This window comes from Chiloscyllium plagiosum, chromosome 21 (genome assembly GCF_004010195.1).
Source record: "Chiloscyllium plagiosum isolate BGI_BamShark_2017 chromosome 21, ASM401019v2, whole genome shotgun sequence".
NCBI lineage: Eukaryota > Metazoa > Chordata > Chondrichthyes > Orectolobiformes > Hemiscylliidae > Chiloscyllium > Chiloscyllium plagiosum.
The window spans coordinates 45408223-45422126 of NC_057730.1; the positions used below are offsets into that span (position 1 = coordinate 45408223).

A 13904-nucleotide genomic window follows, 5' to 3' on the forward strand; every position below is an offset into this window, starting at 1 on the left:
GCCTGTTTCTATACTGCAGGTAATCTAAAACCTGGTGTTGTGTGATTTGCAATTTTGTCCACCCCAGTCCAACACTGGCATCTCCAAGTCATGGCTCCCACCTCCTATACTAACCAATGAATAAAATGTATGGCCGGTTACTGGATCTCGATGAGGGATCACTTTCGAACAATGATATAAGAAGATAAACTAAGAATACATTTTCTCTTCCTGTATTTGAACATTTCTCTGGTCGCATGCATAGTCTTCCCCAAACAAACTTATTTTCAGACCTGAATGATTTAAATTCAGCAACAAGTTAATCTTTAAGTATTCAAAACAGTGCAATTCCTAGGAAGTAACAGCCTGCGCTTTGGTGACAGAAACATCAAAGCTACAGCCAAATAAAACAGTAACATTTTCCTAGATTGGTGGATCAACCATGTTAACATCCTGCCTTTAGCACTTCACGTCAGATTCTTTGGCAGATCCGGGACTGTGCAACACATGGGTCAGGTCCATTTTCAACCCTTAGCTTCCTGCCCAGCGCAGTCCAGCTGTGCTGTCAGCCCTTCCCACTGCTGCAGAGAGTAAATACTCTGGCTGAGGAAATTACTGCCGGCTGTCCAGAGCTTGCCAATAGCTAGGGCTCCACTCCTGAATGCTACGTGCAGAAATTAAAACGGATCGGAACCAATTCCAAGCAGAATTCCCCGCAAGGTCGGAGCAGTGAGGCTGATGGCAAGTCAAAACCCTGCAGCTCACAGCACACCACTTCCTTTTTACAACATAATTCCTCATAAAACCAGCCTAACCGCTGTTTTGCCCAAAGCAGAAATAGGTTTGGGCCAGATTTATAAACAAACCTTTAATTGCTCATGTTAATTTTGTGGTTCGTGAGTTCACAGAATGTATTTTTAACTTGGGTGATAGTTCCAACAACTTTGTCTCTGCTTCTAAGTAAGTGAGCAAAATAATTGAGACAAATTAAAAAGCAGAACGAACTGTGGTTTTAATTCAGCAGGATACACCAAACCTCTTTTGTTTTCCGCTCGCATGCTCAGGTTATACCTGTTTTTTATCAGTACAATCAGCTCTATAATACAGCAGTTCCTCTGTCAGAAATAGTCAAATATATCCACACTATGTAAAAAGTTATACTGTCAGATTCTGAAAACAAAAACAAAGTTTAAATGTCTAGATGACTCGAAACGTTAGCTTGTTGTCTCTCCAGGATGTTGCCTGACCTGCTGTGATTTCCAGCTTTTTTTTTGTTTTCAGTAGAGATTCCACCATCTGCAGTAATTTGCTGCTATACTGTAAGCTTGCTTGGTTAATGCTTCAAACTTCCTGAATCAAAAGATTGCTTAAAATAAAGGGAACCATTAATAGCCAGGTCAGTATCAATCTCTGCCATATCACAAATACAGAAACTGAACCAACTAACTCAATCAAAACAATTCTCATATGTGCCTTTTTCATCATTTCCTCTTTGTAAACAGAAATATGTCAGCTGAATAAAATCAAAATTTCACAACAATCCTAATTTAACTTGCCCATAAAACTGCTCAAAATGCCATGCACAGACTATAAGGTAATTGGGCTTGAAACTGCAGGAACAAAATGAGCTCTAAAAAAAGTGGCATCCAGAAAAGGAAAGTCACTATTTTAGCCGTTTGATCAGAACTGGAAAGTTACAGAGAGCTTTTCTAGAGGGTTAAGCAGACAGGGCAGAATGGGGGCTCATCAGCAGAGTAGCTGGGTGACTGACGTCACAGGCAGGCTACAGTGGATGCGAGAGGATGGGTGCAAGATAACAGGAGCATGGCTTATCACCACAGCACATCTCCAGTCAGCAGCAGTAACAAGTAACACAATAAAAATGTTCATTTTTTGCCTTCAAATCCTTCTATAAATCACCTTTTCTTTGTCAACAAATGAAGAAGATCACTGACTAGGCCAGCATTTATTGACTATAATCAAATGTTCTGGTGAAAGCAGTGGTGAGCTGTCTTCCTTCAGCTCTCCAGCCCTTCACGTGCAGACATATAGACACACTTCACCCACACAGACACATGCATGCATGCGTGTACACACACACACACACACACTATTGGAAGTTCCAGGATTTTGATTGAGTAAGAAAAGAAAGGTAATACATTTCTAAGTTAGAACAATCGGGAACTTGGAGGTGGCGTTTCTATATACCCTTAGTATTTTTTCTGAATCACTTTCATGCACACGCACAAACACACCTCGGCTGGTTCAGTTATATGAATGGAAGCTGGTCATTTGTGAATTTCAGCATGAAGTTATTTAACTCCAACAAGTCTTGGCAAATGGTCAAAGAGCATTTAAGTGAGTGAACTCTTCACTGAATTGAAATGACAACAGAATGCATTGCGGCCAAATTTCCCCCAGCCAGAATTTTCACAGAATTACAGGGTGGATTTGGTAGTTCTTAAGAGATAATACTAACAGAACGAAAGAGATTCATTCTCAAAAGCTGAAAAGTACAAGCTTTGCTGCGCATACTGCATGCACACAAATTTGCACTCATATAGTCACATGCTCATCAGTGTATTATTTTTACTAGTTCAAATATTTCCAGTTATGGCGGAAAGCCAGGGACCATAAATATAAGGTAGTTATTAATAAGAAAAAATAATAATGTAGAAATTGGCTACCACACACATTAGCTGAGACTCAACTAGATATCCCTATAGTATGGAAATAGGCCCTTCGGCCCAACCAGTCCACACCTACCCTCCGAAGGTTAACCCACCCAGACCCATTTCCCTCTGACTAATGCACCCAACACGATGGGCAATTTAGCATGGCCAATTCACCATACCCGCACAGGGGGAACGTGCAAACTCCACACAGCCAGTCACCCAAGGCTGGAATCGAAACTGGGACCCTGGTGCTGAGGCAGCAGTGCTAACCACTAAGCCACTAAGCCACCATGCCACCCTATGTAGATATATTAAGGAGATGAAAGAATAGAAGGATACATTAAGTGGATTAACTGAAGAATGACAAGAGACAACTCGTGCATATAGTCAACTCATTTAAACAATATATTAAAAATAACCACAGTTTATGGACCTCAGGGCCAAATATCCTCCTTCTGAAGTGGAAATACTATACAATACCAAATAAAACTAAAATCTACTCTAATATGATGTCCTACTGCTTTGAAGATGAGAGATTAACCTCACAAAAGCAAAGGATAGTCTCCATTGGCTTAAACAGAATCAAAGTTGTACTTGGAAAAGTAGGAAGTAATTCAGCCCATCAGCCTATTTCAATATTCAATTAGACCTTGATGTGGAGGTACTGGTGTTGGACTGGGGTGGACAAGATTAAAAATCACATGATATCAGTTTATAATCCAACAGGATCCTACTCCACTAGCTACCTGATGAAGGAGCAGCGCTCCGAAAGCTTGTATTTCCAAATAAACCTGTTGGACTATAAACTGGTGTCATGTGATTTTTAACAATTACACCTTGGGTGACCTGTTATTTGATTCCACTTTGGATTTATAACCCCTTTAACAGTACCCTTCATAAATATTCCAGTTGTACTGCAAGGCAACACATTGACTGCTTCCAGTACTAATGAAGACAGCCGCAAGATGACAGGAAGTTAGAATTCACCAGTGAAAGGAATCAAAACTAAAGTTCAAATAAACAAGTGTGGAAAAGACCTAAAATTAAAACACTACCCTCCCTCACAAATGCAACCCAGACATCACACCTTTTTACCTCAAATTTACCCAAGCTATAGCAAAGGAAAGCCAAAAGCATATTTTAATGCCGAACTGAATTCACCCATTTTTTATAAAAACTGTTTGTTTTTTTGATTTGTATACTATGAATTTCTATTTTTCTATGATTTAAAGTAATGCACTAAAACTCAAAAATATAATGGCTAGCAATAAAAAGCCCCTTCAAAATACACCGCTGCTGTTTGACAGATTGTTGCAAGGGGTTCTGGGAAAGAAAGAAAGGCTCACATTGTGCAACTACTTCAAGTCATTCCAAAATGTTTTATACAAATTGAAATTTTTGGAAGTTTTTGTCTGAAATTCATTCGTAGAATGTGGGCTTTGCTGGCGAGGCCAGCATTTATTATCCGTCTGTGGTAACCTTGAGAAGGGGATGGTGACAAGGTGGTACAGTGGCTTACCACATGGCACCAGGGACCACGGTTCGATTCCTGCCTTGGATAGCTGTGTGTGTGGAGTTTGCATATTCCCCGTGTGTCAGCGAGGGTTTCTTCCCACAGTCTGAAGATGTGCAGGTTAGGTGAATTGGCCATGCTAAGTTACTCATGGGAAGTGCAGGGTTGCAGGGATGAGTTTTGTTGGGATGTTCTTCAGAGGGTCAGTCTGAACTTGATGGGCTGAGTGGCCTGCTTCCCCACTGTAGTGATTCAAGCATTGTCTTTTTAAACCGTTGTAGGCCATTTAACATAGGTACACCCACAACACTGGCATCTTGCAGGTAGTGATGTTCCTATGAATTGGCTATCATTATCCTTCTAGATGCTCCTGGTCATAGGTTTGGAAGTTGCTGTATGAGCAGCCTTGGTGAATTTCTGCAGCGCATCTTGTAGTTATTACACACCGCTGCTACCCTGATGGAGAAAATAAATGAGGATGTGCTGACAATCAAGTGGGGCTGCTTTGCCTTGGATCATGTCAAGCCTCTTCAGTGTTTTTGGAGCTGCACTCATCCAGGAAAACAGACAATATTCCATCACACTCCTGACTTATATCTTTGTAGATGGTGGACAGACTTTTGGAAGTCAAGGAATCCTACTGGATTCCTTGCCTCTGTGTTGCTCTTGTAGCCGCAGTATTTATAGAGGAACTTCGATTATCCAAACGACATTGGCAGGGAGTATTTTGTTCGGATAATCGAATGCCGAATAACACAGTTTAGCCAAGCACCTTGTGATCTAGTCTGAATAATCCGGAATTCAGATAATTGAATGCTGGATAATCAAGGTTCCTATGGCTAGTCTAGTTGAGGCTTCGGTAAATAGTAACTGCAGGCAGGCATGGTGGCCAAGTGGTAAGGTGTCAGTCTCATAGACCAAAGATTGCAGGTTCGAACCCCGTCTGTGCCTGAGGATAAAAACGTGATCCTTTTAAAACTAGTGGCAGTGAAATAGATTCCAGGGTCCGGAGAATATCTATGTCTCAGGGCACCAACACCAGCATACAATTTATTCATACATGCCATTCCTGATGAAGGGCTTTTGCCCGAAACACCGATTTTCCTGCTTCTTGGATACTGCCTGACCTGCTGTGCTTTTCCATCACCACTCTAATCTAGACTCTGATCTCCAGCAACTGCAGTCCTCACTTTTGCCTAGTAACTCCAGGATGCTGATAGTGGAGAATTCAGGGATTGTCATGGTACTGAATGTCAGAGGATGATCTATGGATAGATTCTTTCTTATTAGAGATAGATTTTGCTTGGGGCACTTGTATGACATGAAAGTTACTTGCCACTTGTAAGCCCAAGGTTGGATATTGCCCAGGTCTTGTTGCACTTCAAAATTGCTTCAGTATCTGAGGAGTTGTAAATGTTGCTCAGCGTTATGCAATCATGGGAAACATGCCCAACTTCTGACCTTATTATGGAGGGAAGGTGATTGATGAAGCAGCTGAAGATGATTAGGCCGAGGACACTATGCTGAGGAACTCCAACAGAGATGTCCTAGGCTGAGATGACTGACCCCTAATAACCGCAACCATCTTCCTATGTATCAGGTATGACTCTAGAATGTCTCCCCCTATTCCCCCTAATGTGCTTGTGATGTCAAATAAGTCATTCTCCCCTTCCTGCTGGAGTTCAACCTTTGGAATATGTTTTTATTCGAACTGTCACAAGGTCAGGAGCTCCATAGTCTTGGGGAGAGGCGATGGCCTAGTGGTATTATGGTGAACTGTTAATCCAGAGACCCAGGCTATGTTCTCGGGCCCAGGTTCAAATCCTGCCATGGCAGAATTTGAATCTAATAAAAAATCTGGAATAACAGTCTAATTATGACATTGTCAAAAAAACCCATCTGGTTCACTAATGTCCTTTAGGGAAGAAAACTAACATCCTAACCTGGTCTGGCCTACATGTGACTCCAGACCCAGAGCAATGAGCCCCATTCTGGGCAGTTAGGGATGAGTAATAAATGTTGGTTAAGCCAGTAACGTTTATGTCTCGTGAATGAATGAAAAAAATGCCAAACTGAGTGCGAGTGAGCAACTTGTTGTTAAATTAAGGTTGATGATGTGTTCTATTAATTTACTGATGATTGAGAGCAGATGGATGACGTGATAATTGGCTGCTTGCGTTTGTCTTGCATTTTTGTGCAATTGAGCAATTTTCCCTGTTGTTGGGTTGGAGTTGTCAGTGTTGGAACTGTACTGGAATGGCTTGGTTAGGGCTGTAGCAAGTTCTGCAGTACAAGTGTCCAGTCCGAATGCCGTAACATTTTTAGGGTCCATAGTTTTTGCAGTAGCACCATGGAATGCAGAAAACAATATATGCACAGCAAACATCCTCTAAAGAACTATGCAATAAATGACTAGAGGTGTTCATTGACAGAAAAGCATTTTCCAGGAGATTGGGAAATAATCTGTTTGCTCTTTTTCAATGTGGGTTCTTGCATGCTACCTGAAAGGGGTAAAGTCACCACCGTCCCAGAGCACCATAGGGTTGCTCTCTTGTTAGACAGAGAGGGATGCCTGGTGCTGGTTTTATCCGAGGGCCACCACACCTCAGGCGAGGGGTGAGGCTGAGAAGGCAGGATTTCTGTGATATGATTGGTTAGCTTAGTTGGCTGGTGAGCTGGTTTGCTATGCAGAGTTGACGCCAACAGCATGGATTCAATAGCTGCACTGGCAGCTGAAAGACCCACCTTCTCAACTTCATCCAGCACCTGGGGTGTGTGGTTAAACTCACCACTAGTCGCCTCTCTGGTGAGGCAGAGCAGGCCTATGGTCTTCTGGTACTATGGCGATGTTACCTTTACCCGAGAGAGTCTTGATTTAACACTTCATCTGAAAAATTGTACCTCTGACAGTGAGAGCCGAGGTTCTATAACAGTGTCGCTACAGCGGGAACATGAGCTGACAATCCTCTGACTCAGACAGCTTTCCCCACCAGGCCCCATGGCTGACATCTTGAAACAAACAAATGCTGCTGACATTTTAAAATTATAATTAATAATCTGGTTTGTATTACTAATAGCCTCAGCTATATGAAATTCACCAATGTTGTATCATCATTGTAGCAGGTTTTGTTTTCATATGAATAACAGCATAATAATGGCAAAACCGCTCAAAAAACGTCAGGGTGCATTTCAGATAACAATCCCATGTCAAAGTAAAGGAGGTTTGGATACGACTGCAATGTCAATATAATTCAGCTCTTAGGCGTTATCTAAAATCCAAAAACACAGCATTCTGGAGTTTGTCAGCTGCAGATTTACTTTAGCCTGCTGCGGTGCTGCATTTTAAGAGTGCCTGTGTACTCATAACTTTTCATGGATGGTTTCTTTCAGTCCCATGGTGAATAAGAGGCTTCCTATCCTTGAAGCAGCTACATATAACGTGGCTGGCTTTAATGCCAACTAGAGATACACAACTGATAGTATAACTCTGATCTGTTTGATGCATATTAGATCCAGCATCTGTGCAGTTTAATTGCAGTCTTGGGTATTACATGAGAGAACATAACAGGTGAGTAATTGACAATTTCAGGTGCAGCTAGTCTGAATTCCAGAATTTTGAAATATACAGATTAATTCACAAGATCAGCTCCTATTATAAAAAATTCTCTCTGCATCAATAGATCTACGAACACTTGAAAGTTTCAACTCCGAAACTCAACAAAAAACGATGTTAAAGCTTTCAACTTAATCCCCCCTTGATCCATGAAGCTCCCTCATTTTATGATAGATGAGATTTGCGTAGAATTTGCGAAACCTCACCAATATTTTGAAAATCAAACAGAACAGGCTGAAATTAATCGAGTCAGAAATAAGCTCATTACAGGTTAGCAACTGATTATTCAAAATGTCCAAAATGTCACTGTTTTTAAAGACCATATCTGCTCTCACTGTTGCTGGCACTTGGTTTGAAATTTAAAAATTAGCGATATTTTTTCCAAATCAACGAAAATGAGACTGATGTGGTGTCAAACATATAGTCAGTTCAGCCTCTTTCACTCTCCTGGTGGAGATCAATTTCACTACTAGCTTATTTAAGCAAAAATCAAATAGAAACTGAAATACAACCTACTTTTTCATGACTATTGAACTGAACTGAATTAGTTTTATTGTCACATCTACTCAAACAAATATAGTGAAAAATTTACAAGTCACCCCTTATGAAGCCATCTTAAGTACAAGGAACCTAGGTACAGCTTTTCCTAAGAGCTTACACACTCTAAAAATAGAAAAGTAAAGAAATAAAAAGTCTAGCATTACAGTTGATAGAAATAAATGAGAGAACAGAGAAATAAAACGTTCAGAACAGTAGTGCATCACAAACTTAAATACTCAATCAATCAGTGCTTTAACACAACTCAAAAGTACAAGATAACATTACAATAGTTAAAGCTCTCATGAAGTCTCCATTGAATGACTATTTGAGTCTCTCAGTCCCAGGAAATGTGATCAGAGCAAGCTGATAATTGTATAGTAATTACCTGTGGAGACTTAATGCCCAGAAGAAAATTCCACTTTTCAAATATAACAAGCTTTGAGGTATCATTGTCAGGGGATTGCAAACAATGTGTGAACAGTTCTCATCACATTGTTAGGTTTGTCTGAATGCTTCTGTGATTAAAGACAGACAGTTGCAATTGCCATTGAAAGACTGAAAGGTGACAATCTGCGTGACTAATGCCGAAATTATTAGAAGGTTATTAGCTTTTACTGAAGTCAGGGTTTATGAGTAGCCTAACCCAGTGTTGACTTTGCAAGTATTCCAGACAGTTACAGGTTTGTGTAAATATCGCCACTGAGATATGCCAAAAAGAATTGCATTATTCAGTGCTTTTCACTACTGTTGGACTTCTCAAAGTGCTATCCAGTCAAGGAAGGAAGCTGTTCTCCGCTGTAATAGAACAGTAGAAAACACAGTACTGTAATCAAGTTGGACACAGTGAACTCCTACAAGCAACACCATGACAATGACCATATAATTTATGATTTTAGATGTTGATTGGCCTGGGCACTGGGGTCGATGCCATAGCTCTCCTTCGAAAGAGTGCCAGATGATCTTAGGAGCAAATTACTGCAGATGCTGGAATCTGTCCTGAAACCAAACGTAGTTGGAGCTCACAGCTGGTCAGACAGCATCCATGGCGATAAAGCAAGCTACCATTTTGATTCTAGATGGCTCTTCATCAGATCGTATGATCTTATACATGGTATGATCTGCCTTCACACATAGGGTGATGTGTATATGGAATGAGCTACAAGAGGAAGTGGTGGAGACTGATGCAATTCCAATATTTAAAAGTCATCTGCAAGGATATATGAATAGGAATGGTTTAGAGGGATGTGGGCCAAATGCTGGCAAATAGAACTTGATTAATTTAGGATATCTGGTCAGCAAGGACAAGTTCAACCAAAGGGTCAGTTTCCACCTCTCTGACTCTATAACTCTAAAACTTGGAGGTGCTGGTATTGGACTGGGGTGGACAAAGTTAAAAATCACACAGCACCAGGTTATAGTCCAACAGGTTTATTTGGAAGCACTAGCTTTTGGAGCGCTTGATGAAGGAGCACAACCACTTGATGAAGGAGCAGTGCTCTGAAAGCTAGTGCTTCCAGTTAAACCTGTTGGACTATAACCTGGTGTTGTGTGATTTTTAACTTTGTACACCCCAGTCCAACACCGGCATCTCCAAATCCTGAAAGATGGTGCAAGTGCAAAGGATACCGGTCTTTCTGTGAATATCCAAGGTGGTGATTTGTTCTGGGACCACTCATAGTCAAATAGGAATGGAGTCAAACATATAAGCGATATCATAGGGGTAGAATCGATAGTTAATGAGGTGCACATGGTAAGATGCAGTGGGAAATCTTGCTAGACCTTGCGGTGTGAGTCCCTCCAAAAAAACTTGCACAATTCACTCTTCGATAAAGGAAAAAGAGGCAACATTCAGCTCATTGAGGGAGTTCAGTTTGGCTACATTTGCTGAGACTGATGCTTTAAATTTCTCGTGCTGAGATTGTGGAGAGGGTGATCAGGATGGGACGGGGGTGAAAAGGAAGGGATCAGGACACACTGTGTTCGGAACCATCCCAATGCAAGTTCCCAAATGAGCACACATTCGAAGTGGCTGGCACCAGTATCAATGCCATCTGGTTTATACTCAGGCAAGCAAGGAACATTGTTTGGATTAGGGTCAGGGCTGTTGAATGAGTTTTCCCCTGTCTTAGAACCCTTTAGGCATCAAATCCTCAAAACTTCCTGAGTTGGATACATCGCTCCTTGGATCCAGAAGAATGCCGTCTTGCTTTGGCTCAGAAATTCCTCAGCGACCACCCTTCTTACACACATGGGCCACTTCCCCATCCAATTTACCCTTTAACTAGACTCGGGCTGCCAATTTAATGCCACATTACAGCACGTCGTTCTCCTGATTTATACTCTCCAGGAATTTCAATGAGATTTTCCCATGCTGTTCTCATTTACTGGCCTTGCAGTGAGCTAGCGCAGGGGAGATAAGTTCACCTCAGCCTGGACTGAATTTGAGCCCAAGGTGGTGTTCTCTCCCTCTCAGTTCCTTACATTTTCTATGCCATTTAAATGTTCAGCATCTACCAAATCCTATCACTCCTGCATGTAAAATAATGTTCTTTAACATGGTACATTGTTATAAAATGTGTAACTACTGACTGCATAATTGATAACCACATAATCAAAATGTACATTAATATCAAGGTGACATTGATAATGCACTGTAATCTATTCTGATAAGTCACTAGAAGTAGTTAATATCAATATTTTAGCCTTGAACCACTGGTAATCTGAAAGAGTGCAGTTACATTGGTGATAATAGCTAGGTCTGGTTACCAACAGTTATTTCAATTATTCCTGCACTGAATGCAACATGTTCTTGGAAAGCTACCAATATTTTCTGATGAACAAATTTAGGATAAACTACTGAGTAATACATCTACTGTTTCCTCCCTCCCCCCCATCTCCTCTGTTAAAATTTTATTTTCTCTGTTAAGAGCATCAGAAAGCAAGGCATTAATAATACTTCCTTTCCCTCGCACTTTAGTTCCAGCCAAGTTAAGGCTTGAATGTTACAGCACTGTACAGAAACTAAACAATGGAATGCTAGTTTTAAATATTCCTAATATACTCCTGTGAGCATCCCTTAATATTAAACAGGAGGGAAACCAGAGCAACACTATCTGCCATCATCTGCAGGGTACAATCCGAGATATCTATCTGTGCAAACAAGTTTTGCCCAGCCATAACTGTACCAGGTAAAACAGCACATCCACCCTCTGCACTGCTGCCCTAGCTCCCCTCCTAAACAGCAACATGTGCCATAGATCAGTTAACTACCAGCACAGACAGCTACAATCTTCAACCATCTCTTTAAGCAACCAAGAATGAACAGAACTTACCTTCTTTGAGATTTGGTTCTTCCCTCCTGTAGATTTTACAGGAGGTGCAAAAGTTTATTTTTTTTTGCCACTATTAGCTTTCAGGAGTGAACCGCAGTGTCTGAGCAGGCAGAGTGCAAACACAGGAAAGCTGCAACAGGAAGCACTGAGTTACTGCACTATTTGCACTCCAGAGGAAGTGGGAGAGCATGTGGGGACTTCAACAATAGCATGTAACCCTATGTCAAAATCTCATTAAATGACAGGCTCCTATTCACAAGAGGAGAGCAGCATATGGTCGAGTCCTGGAAATTGATTCTGCGCGAACGGTAAATTAGTGTTGAGATCAGCGAGTTGAAAAATCTGGCCATTTGTTTTTTTTTTACAAAAGAAAACCCTCAAACCTCTGCATAGGAAATGAAAGTGGTTTTAGAATTATAGCTTTCCCCACTCTAGCTCAATCAAGGGATCTCCACAGGGAACAGGCATGAACTCGCAAGCTCTGAATAAAAGTAAAACAAAAAAAGCTTGCTTTTACTTTTTTTTGTGTGTTCCTCTTTCCATCTTTCCGTGCGATTGGATGCCTCCACATCTTTCTTCATATGCAAATACAGGGTCTGTTTTCACTAAATCTCTGCTCCAACTCCCCCCGCCCCCCCACCGCATTAGCCCTGAGAATGACTGAAGCTGTGGAGATTCTGATTACATGAACACACACTCTCTGTGGAAGAGGTAAGGATACAGAGAGACAGAAAAGAAGTCTGACTGGACATAAATACCGCCAGGGGAAAAGAAAAACCATTCAAACTTCACATCTTGTTTTAATATAACGTCGAACATTTCCTGTTAATGATGAATGCTGGAAGGAGCAGTATCCACACACACACACAAAATGACAACTACTCAAGGAGTGAAAACTCGCGAGGGAGAAGCTGGAGCGAAGTTAGCTGTGCCTTAAACCCAGTTTTACTTAAAAAGGGGGGGGAAAAAAAGCTTTCTTTGAAAAAAAAGCTAGGGCTAAAATGAGAGAAGTTTGCCTTATCTGTGAAATCTTTTGACCACTGAAGTATAGAATGTGCTCGAATATGTTTCCTATTACGAGGTCACAACGCTTTTCAGAACAAGATAGTTTCAGTGCAATTGGTGCGATTCACTCAAAAAAAAACTCTACAGGAGGATGAAATGACATTCTCAATAAACCCCTTTCCGCTAATAAATCCACTTTAAAGCTTAAATCCCAATCTGCATTGCTGGATAAATGGCCTGTAAAATGAAGCTGTTTGTATTGAATGCTTGGCAAAAATGTATAAACGGTTACAAAGTGATTGCCTTTACACATGGTACAAGTGACTGTGTTGCAACAGAATTGTGATAATCCTGGTGCCCACTACAAAATGCAATTTAGGACTGCAACATTGGCTTGCTTGTCTACAATAAGAGGGCAACAACAGTCATAGAAAGTCACAACAGCAGTTCATCCCACCCTCCTCTCATTTATCTCTCCACCCTTCAGGCTCTCAGCCTGTATTCCTGATAAAGGGCTTTTGCCCGAAACGTCGATTTTACTGCTCCTCGGATGCTGCCTGAACTGCTGTGCTTCTCCAGCACCTCTAATCCAGAATCTGGTTTCCAGCATCTACCTACTCAAATCCCATTTACCAGCCCTTAGCTCAGAGTCTTCTATGCTATGAAGTTTCAAATGCTCACCTAAATAGTTCTCATACAACTTCAGGATTCCTTCCTCTAGCATCCTTTCAGACAGGGAGTTCCAAACGCCCTCTGGCTCAAAATCATTTTTCCTTAAGATTAGATTAGATTAGATTAGATTACAGTGTGGAAACAGGCCCTTCGGCCCAACAAGTCCACACCGAGCATCCTTTCAGACAGGGAGTTCCAAACGCCCTCTGGCTCAAAATCATTTTTCCTTAAATCCCCTCTAAACTTCCTGCTCCTTACTTTAAAACTGGGCCCCCTGGTTATATACTCGAGGAGAAAGTGAGGACTGCAGATGCTGGAGATCAGAGCTGAAAATGTGTTGCTGGTAAAGCGCAGCAGGTCAGGCAATGTCCAAGGAGTAGGAGAATCGACGTTTCGGGCATAAGCCCTTATTCAGGAATGAGGAAAGTGTGTCCAGTAGGCTAAGATAAAAGGTAGGGAGGAGGGACTTGGGGGAGGGGCGTTGGAATTGCTAAAGGTGGAGGGAGGTCAAGGTGAGGGTGATAGGTCCGACTGGGGTGGGGGCGGAGAGGTCAGAAAGAAGATTGCAGGTTAGG

The 13904-nt window shown here is 41.4% G+C and overlaps 1 protein-coding gene across 6 annotated transcripts in view; it reads right to left on the reverse strand.

Annotated features, from left to right (window-relative positions):
- The window catches only part of LOC122560826 (neuronal-specific septin-3-like), a 464551-nt gene that overhangs the window by 210548 nt on the left and 240099 nt on the right, over window positions 1-13904 (reverse strand). Inside the window, exon 1 of one of the 6 annotated variants that reach the window (XM_043711967.1) lies at window positions 11653-11768. The exons of the other annotated variants lie outside the window; for them this stretch is intronic. The gene's annotated coding sequence lies outside the window, so the exon portion shown is untranslated. Of the gene's footprint in view, window positions 1-11652; window positions 11769-13904 lie in introns of those variants that run through there. 6 annotated transcript variants of the gene reach the window in all.